We start from the raw sequence: 17,402 nt of genomic DNA on the forward strand, positions 1-17,402 counted from the left end.
AGGTTTGCACATGTAACACCTTTGCTGTGTGAACTGCACTGTGTTCCAGTTTGCTTCTGGGTCCAATTCAAGATGTTGGTTATTACCTTTAAAGCCCTATGTGGCATGGGCCCAGGTTACCATCTCATCCCCATCACATTGACCCATCCCACTCGGTCATACAGAGAGGGCATGTTACAGACCCTATCCATAGAACAATTCCATCTGGCAGGGTCACGGAAGCATGCCTTCTCTGCAGTAGCTCCCGCCCTTTGGAGCATTCTTCCCCTGGAAGTGAGACAGGCCCCCTCGCTCCTGGACTTCCGTAAAAAACTAAAAACACGGGTTTGTCAGTAATCCAGACACATAGAACTGACATGCCAATTAAAGTGAGTGTTATTATTATACACCTATAGTAAATAATTTATGTTGTTTCTGTTCCGGTGCAATGTACTTTTCTATTCCGGAGTGTGCATATGTGAATATTTATAAGCCTAACTTAACAAATATAACAGAATTAGCTACTGATCCCCTTTTAAAGTTTCTTAACGTTTCATCTCCCTGCAGATTTTGCTTCTACTCTCTCCTCATAACTGCCAACCTAATCACAGGGATATATTATGCTAATCCCCTTCTTAGCCTAGCCTTACTTTTTGCTTCCATGGGAGAATAGCCTTGGACGCCCCAGTTTGGTAGCAACCTGGACATTTCTAATGCTGAGAAGGACAGTTTTTGTCATTGCATTTCATCCAGACATAGTTGTCTGTGTTAATTCCAGTGTAATATCTTAAATTGACATTAATGGTTAATTTCATGTAGAATTTTCACATCCTAAGGATCTTTCTCTACAGGTTTGGATGTCATAATAATGGAGGTTTCATTTTTCTAGATTTTAAACTACTGTATATAATTGAGTCTATTTGTAAATTTTAGTAATATATTATAATTAAAAAGATATCAAATTTATATTATCTATTTATGGGGAGCACTGGTTATATTGTATCTGGATTATTGCAAAAAACAAAACGAAAAAACTGTCCTGATGAATCAGGTTGCTTTATGTCCCAAAGAGGAGGTAAGGGCTGAAACCTCTAGTTACAGGCCTTTAAGTTACATATCCAGGAGGTAGCATTATTGAAATTATTTCAACTTTTGCATTTTTTACCATATAATTGTCAGAATGATAGCACAGATTGTGAGAACCCTGTCCCTCACACATACCAGAGATAGGGAAAGTACACCAGGTATGGCACATCCTGAAGATGTGTTCTGGCAGAAGGAACTACCAAGTTTCCACCATAAAGCAAGTGGTGAGGTTAGGCTATGAAAACCCAGAGGGCTATACACAGTACAGACTCAGCTGTTATGCTACATACCTAACTCTGCCTGTATTTATTTATTTGTCAAATTTTGCCACTGCCCATCTCCCCGCAAGCGAGGGTCTCTGAGCAGTTATATTACTTGTCTCACTAACATATTCTTATATTAACCAAATCTGAAGAATTATAAACATGATAATAAACCTTGATCTATGTAAATTGTATTAAATAATCATTGTACCCTATTTGTTTTTACTAGCTCATCTATTTTTTCCTCCTTTTTCAGAAATGATTTTTCTCATACTATGCATGGAGCAACACCCGTATTCAGAACTGTCAGATACATGTATACAGATAGAATGCAGTGGTTCCAGCATTCCAATTTCCTAAGTAATAGACTTTGTCCCCCCTGCCCCCAAAAGGAAAAGGAATTGGAATGAAGGAGGATATAATTATCTCCATAAATTCCTGAAGATGTAGAATATTTCAAATAGTCACACATACCAATATGTAAGTGTTGGCTGATGTAGACCATCACATACTTAAGATCACTATGTAACCCTTATAGTTTCCTTGAACATAGCATGAAAATTATTCAGCCTTGGGTAAAGTAGTAATATTTATTTATTTGTTTGTTTGTTTGTTTGTATTTCAAATTTAATTACCGCCCATCTCCCCCAAGTGATCCTTTCACTTGCTCAATGACTATTCCAATTACTCTGCAGCATTTTATTTTCTGGCTTCAAAGTAGGAGTGTTAAAAGTAATAGAACCCTTGAGGAAAACCACCAGTAATGGGAAGTTATTTGAAAACTTCTTCAAAAATTATTCTCATGTATCCACCAATAGAAGGGAAGGTGTCAGTTCAACAGCATGGGGCTTGAATATTGAACACTGGCCGTAGGAGGCATTAAGCTTATCCATACGCAACACAGATATAAACAGTTGTTCTTTGGGTTTTTATTCTTGTTGCTTTGTTTTGTCTTGAATTAAATAAAAGCTTTGGATGGCTTTGCCATCCACAAGTAAATTGAATGAGTATACATTACTGCATTAGGCTTTCTTCTTATAGCCAAACTAGGATTCATCATATGGAATAACTAAAGGAGACAAAAACAGTACCTTTTCCTGTATGAGGAAGACATGTATTCTTCTCATTTGGCTTTATTTACATAAGAAATATAATCATAAAAAATAATCAAATTTATATTAAAACTTGCCTGGCCATACAGCAATGGTTTTCTGCAGTCTTCTTTTAAGAGTACTAGATGTGTATTTTGGACTGCTGTGCTTAAGCAATACTATGATTAAGATATTGTATGCTTATAGTCCTTATTAATCAATAATACACTATGTAAAATTGCAAAATGCCTCTTTGTTATGTTAGTTGTTTATTTCCTGGCAATTTCCAGAACATCTGTTCTGTGTTGCAAGGAAAGAGCCAAACACCCCATCAAACAAGATGATACCAGAGGGTAACCTCTCTTTAGCCATCTGTTAATTTTTGAGCTGCATTCAGAAATGATGTTAGAAAGGGAGGGGGAGAACTGCTCAGGGCCAATACATTGTACAAAGCAATTATTTTGCTGAAGTATACAGGTCCTCTTTGATGCCACATGCCATTGTTCTGGGGGAAAAAAAGAAAAATAGAATAAACAAAATAGATATCTGACACCAGAATCTTAAAAAAAATATTTTATTTTGAGCATGTGATGGATGGTGAATACAATATTTTGAACATATCAAGGACATGCTGTCATGGAGTGATATTTTGGAGTTTTGTGAGTTTTGAAAAACTCACAAAACTGCAAAAAAAAAAAAGAATGTTTATTTTTATTTATTTATTTTTCAAATTTCTATCACTGCCCATCTCTCCCGAAAAGGACTCTGGGCAGTTTACAATAAAATCACAATGAAAACATATAAATTACAATATAAATAGATCAGTAAAAAATAAATAGATATAAATATAAAATCTAAGCAGTGCAGATCTTGTTTGTTGGGTAGAGATCTATGATACTAGCCACCCCCGAGATGAACTGGTACCCCTCCCACTCCAAGTGAGGTGGCAGAACCAGGTTTTTAGGTTCTTCCGGAAGTCCAGGAGCGAATGGGCCTGTCTCTCCTCCGGGGGCAGAATATGTCAGGGGGCAGGTGCCACTGCAGAGAAGGCCCGCCTCCTGGACCCCGCCAGGTGGAATTTTCTTACCAGAAGAGTTCGTAGCATCCCCTCTCTGCATGACCGGGTGGGGCAGGTCGATGTTAGAGGGATGAGACGGTCCCTCAGGTAACCTGGCCCCATGCCATGTAGGGCTTTAAAGTTGATAACCAACAACTTGAATTGGACCCGGAAGCAGACTGGAACCCAGGGCAGCTCGCGCAGCAGTGGTGTCACATGTGCCGATCTTGGGGCACTGATAACTGCTCGCACAGCTGCATTCTGGGCCAGCTGAAGCTTCTAGATACTCTTCAAGGGTAGCCCCATGTAGAGTGCATTGCAATAGTCTATGTGGGAGATGACCAGGGCATGAGTGACTGTTTGGAAGGCCTCTCGATCCAGGAGAGTTAAATGGTTTCTCAGTGTTGAAAGCATTAAAGAAAAAAAGGAGAAGGAATAAAGATGTTATCATTATAGCAAGATTTGTTATTCAAAATACTCGTTAAGAAAAATTAGGCCAATATGCAATATGTAAAGAAAATCCAATTTTGTATCATATGGTGCTTCTATACTTCCCTTTGTCATAATTAAATTAGTGGTAAAGTTAAATAACTGGTAAAGGGACAACTCAGTGTATTGCCTTCTTCTGTCTCATGTTACTTATCAAATAGGTGTTGGACAAAGAAGGGATTACTATCTATATGCTGCTATACGCTACCTACGGTACATATGAAAAACTTTATTCCCACGGAAACAAAGGACAGATGTAAATACAGTTACAGATGTAAATGCGGTAATAATAAAAGATACAGATTTCATACAAAAGGTTAGGAGTATGTCACCAAGAATTACTAAAACAATCATACCAACTGAGTTGATCACAATTGCACATCATCTTCCACCAATAACATTCAATATGAATTCCACTAGAATCCTATAGATGTCAAGTTCGCTTTTACTCTATTTTTAATTTTCCTTACCTTTGCATGTCTAAGCTCCTTTTCCACTTCTCATATTCAAGATTTTTCTTTCTCAAAACTGCACATTTTCAATATTATTCATTTTATATGAATATTTATAACATATACATGTTGGAAAGAATGTTTCCCTTTTTCAATGTATTACTTACCCTAACATTTGAAAACTTATGTACATTTCTGAATAAAGACACCACATATGATTGCATTCTGGTTGGCATAAAGTTTGGAAAGTTTGAATTAGGTTGTATGAAAGTGTAACCTGAACTAACATTGCTCACTACTATTTAGATAAATGAAAACTCTGCCACCAGTTTATCAGAGAGGAGACACATAGCAACCCATTTTCTTTAGTCATCTGATCTGACATGAAAGTGTGCTCTGTCCCTTTCCCAGAGTAAGATCCACCATTTCATCTTGAATAATCTTGAATATCTCTATCTCTATCTATAAAACAAAGTCAGAGACATAGGGAAAAAATGAAGAATTGCTGTCAAGAGTTTGAGTTTAATCACTATCATCTCAGAACTAAATGCCTCCTTAGCCCACTCTTGTGAGCTCTCTCTCTCTCTCTCTTTCTCACACACACATCAGAACATATTCACATAACCAAATCTCAGTCCATAAGATGAGGCAGAATCTATCCTGCAACTAGTATCATGTTCCTAATTTGCTCATCAATTACATTTAATCCAATCCTGCTGCTGGCAGGGTTGGATTAAATGTTTTATTTCCTCTACAGGCACCAGTTTAACAATCTAAAGACAGAAGTGGCCTGACCAATCTTACTGTAACTGCTTTTGACAGTTTTCTCTTCTTCCAATGGCAATCTAAGTTATTTTAATTGGTTAACCTGCTCTGTTTAGGCTACACTGAACTAGACAGCAGACTGTGACCCATCAATTGCCAAAACCTTTGTTTTGTCAGCATTATTTTTCAAGCTGTATGAATGGACACTGTTTTTGATGTAATAGAAGATATCAGTGGCCTCTGCATCACTATCTGCAAATATGGCCGTGCCACTGATGAATATGAGGTCCACAATGCCACGTGCAAGAGAAAGCTGAAGATGGTCCCAAGTTCAAAAAAAGGAGGAGGGTTGGCCCCTGTTACGATGAAGCTGGGCACTTACTGTTTCTATGGACAATGGCAAATTGAAAATGGAAATCCATGTAACATCTTTCCCAAAAAGAAATCTTTGATACTCCAAAATATCTCTGGCACTTCATAAAGCCCTTGATTTTTATAAAATCCCACCCATCATTTATGATCTATCCTGCCTTTTTTTTTCTGGATAGCAACACGACTATAAAAAGCTTTACAGCATAGCACTTGTATATATGAGCACTTGAGATAGGAAGACATGCAAGCTGTTTTATCAGCAAAATGTCTCAGATAAAAATGCTATGTTAGTATTACAAGGATGTTAGTTCTGTACCTCAATAATATTTTCCAGAGTAAATATTTAGCATCAGAGTTGCTAAGAACCAGCAATTAAATCTTTATATATGTGTAGTAACTAGCACTTGACATTTGTTTTCAGCTTCTGATAGCCAATTTCTGTTGCCTTAAAAATCCCCTCCTACAAATTAATTGCATGGTTTCAACCTATCTGGAGACTTGGGTGCTTTAATCTATCATCCTTTATATTGATAATAAAAGTGTAATTATATCCTGTTTTACCATAGAGTTAATTAATGTTTCTGTCATATCTGCAGTTTCTCACCACAACTGTTCCTGTAGAAGGAACTTGCAAAGGATAATGTACTAGGTAAAAAGGTAAAGGTTTCCCTTGACGTAAAGTCCAGTTGTGTCTGACTCTAGGGGGCGGTGCTCATCTCTGTTTCTAAGCCTTGGAGCCGGCGTTGTCCGTAAGGACCCGTCCGTGGTCATGTGGCCAGCATGACGACACGGAACGCCGTTACCTTCCCGCTGAAGCGGTACCTGTTGATCTACTCACATTTGCATGTTTTCGAACTGCTAGGTGAGCAGGAGCTGGGACTAGCAATGGGAGCTCACCCCGCCATGCGGTTTCGAACTGCCGACCTTCCGATCGGCAGCTCAGCGGTTTAACCCGCAGCGCCACTGCGTCCCTTATAATGTACTAGGTACATAAATATTTTTCACTTAAATTAAAAAAAAATCACAATATCATGATTTTAATTGATATTACTCAGTTTTCTGTTACAACACCTGCTCCTTGGAACAACATCTTCCCAGAGATTCATATGGCCTCTGTGCTGGTGTTATTCAAGCAAGCCCTTAAACCTGACTCTTGTCTTAGAGATCATCATGGTGATAGCCCTCTGGTGGGAATGGTGAGAAGATGTTGGTTAGATAGACAGAGATGATGAGATGAGATGAGATGAGATGAGATGAGATGAGATGAGATGAGATGAGATGAGAGAAAAAGAGTTGATGTTAGTCTGTCTCAGGTATAGTTTATGCAAAAGCAGAAAAATCAACATAAATATTAGCAAAAGTGTCTCCATTTAATTAATATGCAATTATTTAAATTACATCAAAAGAAAGAATACACTTTTGGAGAGGGGTTTCTTTTTTGTTTTAAGAATGATTTGCCAATACTTCTATCTCTTGCTGTGTAATACCTATCTGAGTTAGTTAATAAATCTTTGGGATAATATGTTACTAAATAGTTTGAGCACTTTTTCATATCTACACCTTTTGATTACAATTTATCATCTATTAATAATAACTCAAGTAAATATAAGTATATAATTCCAGAAGCTATACATGGTAGCTATTTGTGTTTTAGATACTATTACCACAATTAATAAGACTGAATTTCAATACAAGAAAAGTAATAATGTCAAGGATTACAGTTAGATAAGAGAGTTGCTCTTTCCAAATTATAACTGTGTATAGTTTTTATCCAGATTTGTGTTATGTGTTAAAAGAATTCTGAGGAATTACCATGTTTTCAAGATCAGCAAAATAAATTATATTTTGATTGGTCTTAACATAGTCTAGATTACCCATTTTTAAAGCACCTGGCTATTCACTGTTCAAAAGACATTCTGTGCTTTTTTATATTGGCAGTTACAAAATTTACCTCTAACTTTAACTACTGCATCTGGAATCAATTTAAGAAATACATCCTGTAACTTGGTGGTAGGTAATGATTGAACCTGAGCACATATATAATATTCAGCACGTAGCAGGGTTGAAACATATTGTACTAAGAAACAACAGATCTGTACATAGAAAAGAGATATATCTGATGATCTGGGGAGTAAAATGATGCAACTCTTTTGACACTTTAAAAAAATATTCTCTTCTTTGTGTCTGTTCTGTTCCAATAAATGCTCTGAAAGATCTGTTGCTGGAAAACAAGAGTCCTGATTCATATTTCTTAGAATAATGTGAGACCCACCTTGATATGTCTGGTTCTTGTACTACTGAAGTAGTCATACCATTTGGTAGTTGCCATATAATTTGTCTTATCATAGTCCTAGAATTAGCCATCTCAGTTGTCTCATCCCATACAGTATTTGCTTCCCTTTAAACATTACTAAGTTAGCATAGAAGCAAGCAATAGTTAGACCCATGCTATTCAAGTAATGTATGCATCAATATAGGACAAGGTTTAACCTAATTGCCAGACTAATTCTTTTCTGGTTATGTGTGAAAGAAAATCTTTTTACAAACCAATGAAAAAAATGTGGAGATAGGGTTTCCACACAATTCTTCAGTACCCTATTTACTGTAGTTTTTGTATGATCTGTCTGACACCTGAATTTGGCTAAAAACTTAAATTTAAAATATATAAATATAAATATAAATATAAATATATCAATGCAAGTGAGTTCATACATAAATTCATACATAAGTGAGTCTCATGAGACATTTAAAAATGTTTTAAATATGAGTTCAGAGGACTATTTTGATTGCATTTTCTCTGTATTTAAACAAATTCAAAGTTTTCTATCACTTAATTTACCAATTTTTAAGAACCTAGGCAACAACTTTGGAGATATAGCTAGATCAGAAAAAACATAAATTAATATATTTATAATGATTGGTTACTGACAAATAGAGGGAGAAAATGTAGAAGCAGTGAAAGACTTTGTATTTCTAGGTGTGAAGATTACTGCAGATGCTGACTGCAGTCAGGAAATCAGAAGACACTTAATCCTTTGGAGAAGAGCAATGACAAATCTCAATAAAATAGTTAAGAGCAGAGACATCACACTGACAACAAAGGTCCGCATAGTTAAAGCAATGGTGTTCCCCGTAGTAACATATGGCTGCGAGAGCTGGACCATAAGGAAGGCTGAGAGAAGGAAGATAGATGCTTTGGAACTGTGTTGGAGGAAAATTCTGAGAGTGCCTTGGACTGCAAGAAGATCAAACCAATCCATACTCCAGGAAATAAAGCTAGACTGCTCACTTGAGGGAATTATATTAAAGGGAAAACTGAAATACTTTGGCCACATAATGAGAAGACAGGACACCCTGGAGAAGATGCTGATGCTAGGGAAAGTGGAATGCAAAAGGAAGAGGGGCCGACCAAAGGCAAGATGGATAGATGATATTCTAGAGGTGATGGACTCGTCCCTGGGGGAGCTGGGGGTGTTGATGACCAACAGGAAGCTCTGGCATGGGCTGGTCCATGAAGTCACAAAGAGTCAGAAGCGACTGAATGAATAAACAACAACATACTACAATTTCATTATAACTTCAGTTATTCACGGAAAACTTAAATTTTAGAATGGAATGGTCAGTTCTTACTTCTGAAAGAGAATGCTTCAATAAATTAGTTTTTCAGAGACCTCTTATCCTTTGGGAGAGGAGATTTCATACTCCCTCCTTAGCCTTGCCATCTCCTTCATATCCAAAGTTGACATAATTTTGGATTGATGTCAAGGACAAGCACAGTTAGGAAGCAACATGGCCACATCAACAGATGTCATGTTCTGTTCTTTACTGGTAAGACTTTTACAACTGCAAAGCTTTATCTGAGAATACTGAAAGAGCTGGGATTCCCTACTAGTGAGTGTCCCCTCCCACCAGAGGCTCAGCCTCCCATTCTTTTAAAGTTCCACTGTTCTGTCTGCCTTTCTATCTCTGACAGTTCTTATTCTGGTACTTCTAAAGAGTTATATATAGGTAAAAAGAATACAGATTAGTTCATAAACACAATGTTGTTTCAGCTATATGTGGGGGCAAGGTTATGAATTAAACTTGGTGTTATCTACTTGTTAACATCACATATTCCAGATATGTCAAAATATGAAAAGATTAAAACACAAATTAGTAACAGTGTTTATAAGCAGGGAACGGAGGAGGTAGAGAATAAAATGTCAACAGACAGAGGGAATGAAGCAGAAAGATTACTACTTTCCCTCAGGAAAATTCCTGTCTATCCATTCATAGTCAATTAGATTTCTAGTTGCATTCATATATACTAGGTAGGAAAACCTATTGGATAAAATGAGACTGACATATGAATAAACCTGCACAGGTATCATGGTATAAATTTCCAGATGAGGAGAGTATAAATAAAGTTTAATGACAGGGCTCAAATTTACCCCCCCCCCAAAAAAAAATAATAATGGCAAATTTGTTGAAATCATGGAAGGAATTCTTTAATTAAAAACACCAGGAAAATGGGGAAAAAAATCCCCTCCACATATATTGTAATGTCTTTCCCTTTCAAAGCAGGTCTGTAAAGCCTTGCTTGTGGCAATCAATCCATTTTTTTGTTCCTTTCCACATATTAAGTATTGTTATGCTCATTGTCAGACTCCACAATCAAACAATGAATCATCTGAGACTGTTTGTCTGCCATAATGAGTCAACACGTGTCAAGAACAAGATGGGAGGGGGAACACCAAGGAGTCTGAAACTATTCTGTTTGGGTTAAGGTGGGGGGGGGAGTCAAGGTTGCACTGCCAGAGATATCTGTGCTTGGTATGGCTGACTGTTGGAATTAGGTGGGAAGAGTTTTAAGGGGGGAGCGGGTTGTTGGGTATGCTTTAATTAGGTAGTTTAGGTGGGAATCTTTAATTGCAGATTTTAACTTGATCTGTACACTACTCTCAATAAATCTGGTCAGGTCATTATTGGGACCCAAGATGTCAGTTCTTACATAAAACTGCGATTGTACCAACTTTTAACTTTACCGGGAGAAGTCACCTTCTCTGAGGAAAGTTAAGCTCCAGCTCTCCACAGTCATACCCTGAAGGAATGGAGGGCTCCAATCAAACCAAGCCAGAGATGGCGGCACGGGATGAAGAAGTCTCAGGAACTTCTGCGAGGACTTTGGTGACCATGAGAGGTCAAGGTGCGAAAGCTCAAGGGGGGAAGGTGAAAGAGAAGGGAGCTAAGCCAAAAGGCAAAAAGCAGCAGGTGAGTTGAACCCCTTCCCTGGAATCAGATGACCTGTTGGAGAAGGAACTGCTTTGGAAACCCAAACCAGGCTGGACTTTTGGGGTTGGAGACAGGACAGTGAGAACTCCAGCAAGGTGGCACTCCTTTCAGCAAGAAGCCAGAAGCCAGGAGCTGATGACTGACAGACACTTATCCCATCTGCAGTGAGAGATGTAAGGAATAGCTGATACGGTGTCCAGCATGAAAGAGATGATGTACGGACTGGTCAGTCACCTAACCCGGAATGTGCCTACCCCAGAGAGCACTCAATTGGTGTTGGTATCGGGAGACAACTCAGGAACATTGGATCAGACATGATTGAGTGAAGACAAAGCTGCAGGAGCAGAGGCAGCAAAAGATCAGCCGGCTGGGAGGTGAGTTCAAATCCAGCCTGCCCCAAGATGAACAAGAAAGACAAAGAGCCCGAAGCTGTTCTGAGACCTGAAGGTGAAGTTCGGAGGGAATCTGAATGAACTGGCCTGTTTCTTAACTCACATGAGTGGATTTATGGTTGAATTTGGGGACACTTTCCCTACTGATGAAGCTAGGGTGAGGTATATGTCAACTCACCTGGTGGCAGAAGCCTCCAAGTGGATGGTGACAATGCATGAATCTAGAGCTCCAGAGCTCCAGAACTTTGATGACTTCATGACAGCACGTGAAGACCCATTAGCCAAGATGAAAGCCAAAACCAATCTGAAGTATATCAGGGAGGGGAACTGATCCATGAGCAGCTATCAAGAAGCCAACCTGACACAGGAGTGTGGGAGTGAAGTCCTTGGCGCGGCCGTCTTGGGAGAGAAGGATCATCACCTACGAGAGGGATTATGTTTTAAGTGTGGCAAGGAAGGCCATCGGGCAATGGACTTCCCATGTACCATTGTGGCTCCTTCTCCAAAATCTAAGTCCAAACTTACTAAATCTCCAACTGCCAAAAGCAACACAGCTGTGGCCAGCAAACATGTGCAGCTGGTTGCAGAAACTGACACCTTGGACATGGACTCATCAGATGAACCCCAGTCGCCGGCGGGAAAAGGGCAGAGCCAACAGGCAGGCTGAACTGAAAGGGCACAAGGATTTAGTGGTGAGTGGAGATTTCCCCATGGTGATGGTGGAGGTGCAGTTGCAGACTTTGGGGAGAGAGAGGAGAGTGGATGTAATCACTCTGTTGGACTCTGGGTATGCTAAATTCTTAATTCACCCAGCTATAGTGAATGGCTTGGGGTTGGAAATACAGAGACTAAAAGAACCCATTATCTTTTTGGATGGGACAGAAGCCATGGGAGGCCCAGCAATGTTCTGCACTGAGGAGATGAGAATAAAAGTGGGTACCCATATGGAGACTTTAAAATTTATAGTGGCTTCTATAGCGAATCATTCACTGATTTGGGACTGCCTTGGATGAGGGCTAACAACCCTCAAGTGGACTGGGTGACTGGGCAAATAGAATTTAAAGATGGACTGTACTTAGGATCCAAGGGAGAAGGGGAAGAAAAAAAAGATCAAAACCTAGCTGTGGTCTCTATGGAGGAAGAGACAAGTGGCACCTCTGAGGAGGATTTGATTCCAGAACCATACCGGGACCTAAGGGAGGTGTTTGGGGAAGCAGAATGTGATCAATTGCCACCCCATCATAAAATAGACTGTGCTATTGAAATTGAACTGGGGGAGAATCTCCATAAACCAAAACTGTATTCTATGTTGTTGAAGGAGCAGGAAGTGCTACGGGAGTTTATACTCATACTTCATTATATGATAGAAATTGAGAAAAGGAGAAAGAACTGGAAAAGCTTTGGGGAATGCATTCTAGTCTGCCTAAACTTCAGGTTAAGACATAGAATTTAGAATAGATACTTCATTTCATTCTGGGCATTAAAAAGGCATAGCACATGCACATTAATAAGCAAATGAATAAATTGCATCATTACAATATAATAATGCTAAAGGCCTTAGATGAAAACTAGAATGACCTAATGCCATCTCCAACAGTACGAGACTTGATGTCATATCTCCAAAGATATCATATTAATATTCAATAATTTTGATGTGACAATGGTGTAGTCTCAGAGACTTCTTTCCATATACTTTTCTACCTTTACAGTAGACCCCAAATCTGAAGAAAAGCACTGAATCCTGAATACACTATACAGATATTTAAATCACAAATGAAACATTAATCTAATCCTTATACATAGAGCAGGATGGTAAATATGTCTTTCCTCTACCCAGTTATTAATTATATATGAGTAAATAATTTAGAAAGTGTGTTGTGTCACACAAGAGAAAAGGGAATGAACTGAACATGTTAACCTCCCTCCTTTCATCAGCATTCTTGTTACCATTACTGTTAGTAAAATGATAAGCCTTTTCTTGATAGCAACTGTATCCAAGTTTTGGATATTCTTTTTAATTGCACAAAGGATCCACATAAAAAGAATAAGCTCTTCCTGTAGACAGTCTAACTCTGTCTGTGAAGGATGATGACAATGTTAACAGAAAAGAAGCAGAACTAGCAGGCTTCTCCCTATTCTCTTTCACCGCGTACAATTGTTAGGACTGGGCCCTGCCACTATTTATTTATTTATTCATTCATTTATTCATTCATTTATTCATTTACCAATCATATTTTTATCACTGCCTATCTCCCCCTTATGGGGGACTCTGGGTGGTTCACAATAAAACAGTTTAAATTTCAATAAAATCATAAATAATATTGTTCATCGATAAATATAAATATCAATATAAAATGTAATGAAATCCAAGTAATGGCAGATCACTATACCAGTTCTGTTGGGATCTTTACACTTAGATTATTAAACAGGCTTATTTGTCCTAGAAGTATAAAAATGAAACTATAATTAATCAATAAGTAGCAGTAATAATTAAGCACATTGTTCAATTGTGCAGACTGCTGTGTCCTGAAGTTCAGTGTTAGATGGATCCTCCAAAAGTTGGAAGGGAAGAAGGATAAGGAGTCCCTATCAATACTAGCTTTGCCAGTGCTTTTTGGCTGGGTTTGATCTGTGTGCTCCTTGGCTTTCTGAACCCACAGTCATCCTGGAGCTGGAGACTCAGACCAGTTGAAAGGGTGGGTATCATTATATAGTACTGCTTTTTTGTCTGATTCTGGGTCCAGCTGATCAGGTGAAGCCAGCAGGCTCTCCCATGCTCTGAAACCAACCCTTCAGGGCTGCTTCAGAAGTCTAAGAAGGCAGCATATTCGAGGGGTCTGGTTCAGCTCTTGTAAGGCCCAGCAAGCTCCTTGGGGCCGTACTGCAACACCAACAGAGTGGATGTCCTAACAAATTTTTGTTGTTTGAGGGTCAAATCCAGTGGGAGGGGGATATGTAGTCTGGCTTCAGAGACCTAGGAAAGATTTCTCTCAGATAAGCTGCCCCTCCCTCCTTACCAAAACACCCCAGACATATAGGGGGAAGCTGTCAGAACTGGCAGACTGTCCCTCTCTGCAGTTCTTCTGAGTGATTTCAGCTATGGATGGAAATGGGAAAAGGAGAAGCCAAGGCACAAGCAAAGGCAGGGTTTTTATTTTCAACTTAAGGTTTCTGCCCTGGAGCAGAAGTACCACTAGTCCAAGTAATTCTATATTGGAAAACCTGGGAATCAAGCACATAGGTGATCAGGACTATTTCTAGACTCTTTGTGGTTAAAAAAGAACTTTCAGGGAGCAGATGAATCATTGACCAGCTTATAGCCATTGCTTTAATTAACAAAAGGACTGACCCAGGAAGAATTCATGGCTCTTTCATCAGGGAAGCAAATAAATAAACGAAGTAGAGATGAAGATGAATTTATTCATGCTTAGACCTTTATTAATGTATAAATTTATTCATTTCTATCCATGCTTATCCTTCAGAGATAGGTCTTTTGAGCAAATACATACTTCTTTTGAAGCTTCAAACTTGCACAGTATAAATCATTTTATAATCACTACTATAAATCATACTACAATTGAGTTCAGCATCCTTTTAGTCTTCTCTCTAACAGGCAAGTATTGAATACCAATCTTAGTTGAGGAAGTTTAGATATTCCCTTTATCTCTTAAGTAATCCTGGATAATTAGGCTAACTCCTAAGAAGCATGGTGTTCCCCATTACCACAATAAACTTACACATTTTGATCACCCAAAGCAAGCATTTGTATTCAAAAAACAAAAACAAAACAAAAAGAGATCCCTCTTGATCTGATTGATTGATTGAGTACATGCCATCAAGTTGTTGTTGACTCTTAGCAACCACATAGATATATTTTCTCTTTGATGATCTGTCCCTAACCTGGTCCTTCAGCAATTCCAATGGCACCCCCATCACCGCTGTAACTCAGTCTATCCGCTTTGCTGATGTTCATTCTCTTCTTCTCTTTCTTTCTTCATCCTCTTCTTCCACCTGTAGAACTACAAAATAAATATAATAAATACATAGAAGGAGTATCTTTTTCAAGCAATAATTTCTATATCAAATCAAATAAAAATTGTAAGTAGATTGGGGATATCCAGTAATTCTATAATTCTGAAGCCTATACCATAAATCATACAGTAAATACATTGTATTTTTTTTTCTTCCTAGTGTTTTACCCCAGGTGCAGGATCCACTTTTCCTTTTTCCGGATCAACCGAATGTTGATCCGTTGGTTGCAACTGGAACTGGCCAACCGGCTTGTTGCCTGAGCTTGACACTGTGGGCTGAGAGAAAGTAAATACTTTGTAATATGGAATATCAAATAACAGCAGAATTAAACAAAAAACAAACAAAAAAAAACTTTTACATGTTTTTAATTATAGTTAATTAATTTTAATTGTAATGATAGTCCTAATACTGTAGCCTCAGCATGTGTCTTAGAAGATTATTGGCATAATCTTTTTTGTCTAAGTAAGTTTTCACTGTGGGGAACATTGACTACCTCAGGCGTTGCAGGAGTTCACAGTGAAATGTACACATTTTCCTACTATTCCTTAGCCTTTTTTCCACTATGTTAATGAAGATACACATACATTTCCTTAAGGTCTTATAATATGCAGCCAGTGAAATCTCACCCTTCTGGACCGGTTATTCCCAGTATAGAAAACCATAATGAATCTGCCTGGCATTTGGCTATTAAAAGTAAGGGAGAAAAAAGTGGTACCACAAACATGACAAAAAACATACCATAGTTTCAAACTTACATGTTAATAAATTCAAGAATAAATCTTTGAGTTTTATCTGGCAGTTTTGCTTTCTCCCATATTCAGTCTCAAAGTTCTTTCAATATTATTTATTTGTTTGTTTGTTTATTAAACTTGTATGCCACCTGACTCGCAGTGACTTTGGGTGGCTCACAACAATCAATTAAAAAATTACAACAAAATCAAAATAAGAAAAAAAATGATATAGATAAAAGATGGCAAGTGCGATAAAGTGAAGGGTCTCTCTATCCCTTGCCAAAGGCCTGGATGCAGAAATTAGAGATATTTCTATGAAGAAATGTAAGAATATTTGTACAAATAATACATATAAAATAATATAAAATATAAAATATAAATAATGAGTCAAAGTTTCTGATCTGTTGGCAAAAATAAAATGCCATTCAGAAAAGCCAAATGTAGCCTGGACTATTACACAATGCCTATTTTTTGTTAATGAGTTTCAGTAAAGCTGTAAATATATAAATGCAAGCACTAAATGGATTAGGAGGAATGATATATTAGACACAACTGGTCACAAATTTTATACATAGCAAGTATAATGATTAATGAGCATCTGGAAGTGCTGGATAAATGAAAGTTGCATTTTTTAATACAAAGTTTAAAAAATCTTTCCAACTTTCAAATCAGTTACTTGAATGAAAGAATAATTCTGTGCTTAAACAATTATTCTTTAAGCATGAATATGCTAAGTGTTTTTCCATGTTATGATTTATGACTTTTAAAATGTTCATTCTTTTAATAACAATTCAGTGAAAAGAAAAGTAACTAATTCAAACTAAAATGAATTCCAACCTTTATAGTATAAAACTTCCTAGTCCTCTATGAATATTATGAATCAGATTGTGCATAGTTTCTAATCCACTGTCAGCCCTCCCAGGTAAACCAGACAGGAAACATGACCAGATGAGCTACTTCTATTTTATTGTTAGGCTACATTAACAGAATCTTGCAAGTCTGAAAGTACAAATCTCCTGCCATTCCTTTTACCACCTGATCAGTTAGGTTGGATTCTTTCTAAATAAAATAAATCTTCCAAGGTCATTCTCACATTCCATTATATCCACTATGTAAGTATAGCTAAGTATAGCCAATTTACAGACAGACCAAAAACATTTGAACTAAAATCAGCATGTTCATGAAGGGCAGATGTCCTGTCTGTCATATAGGAGTATATGAATTACTCAGAACAATTACCCCTCCCAGAACAAGAGATAGAAACTCTGAGGGCTTTTTAAAAGAAAGAGAAATCTATGTTGAGGATGAAGGAATAAGGTGTGTACTAGTCTGGGAACAAAAGTGAGCAGAGTCTTCCAACCTCTGGTGAAAATGCTCTTTCCAGAGGAAAAGAATTTCCAGGGAAACTGAAAAAGATGGAAC

This window comes from Candoia aspera, chromosome 5, assembly GCF_035149785.1.
Source record: "Candoia aspera isolate rCanAsp1 chromosome 5, rCanAsp1.hap2, whole genome shotgun sequence".
Lineage (NCBI taxonomy): Eukaryota > Metazoa > Chordata > Lepidosauria > Squamata > Boidae > Candoia > Candoia aspera.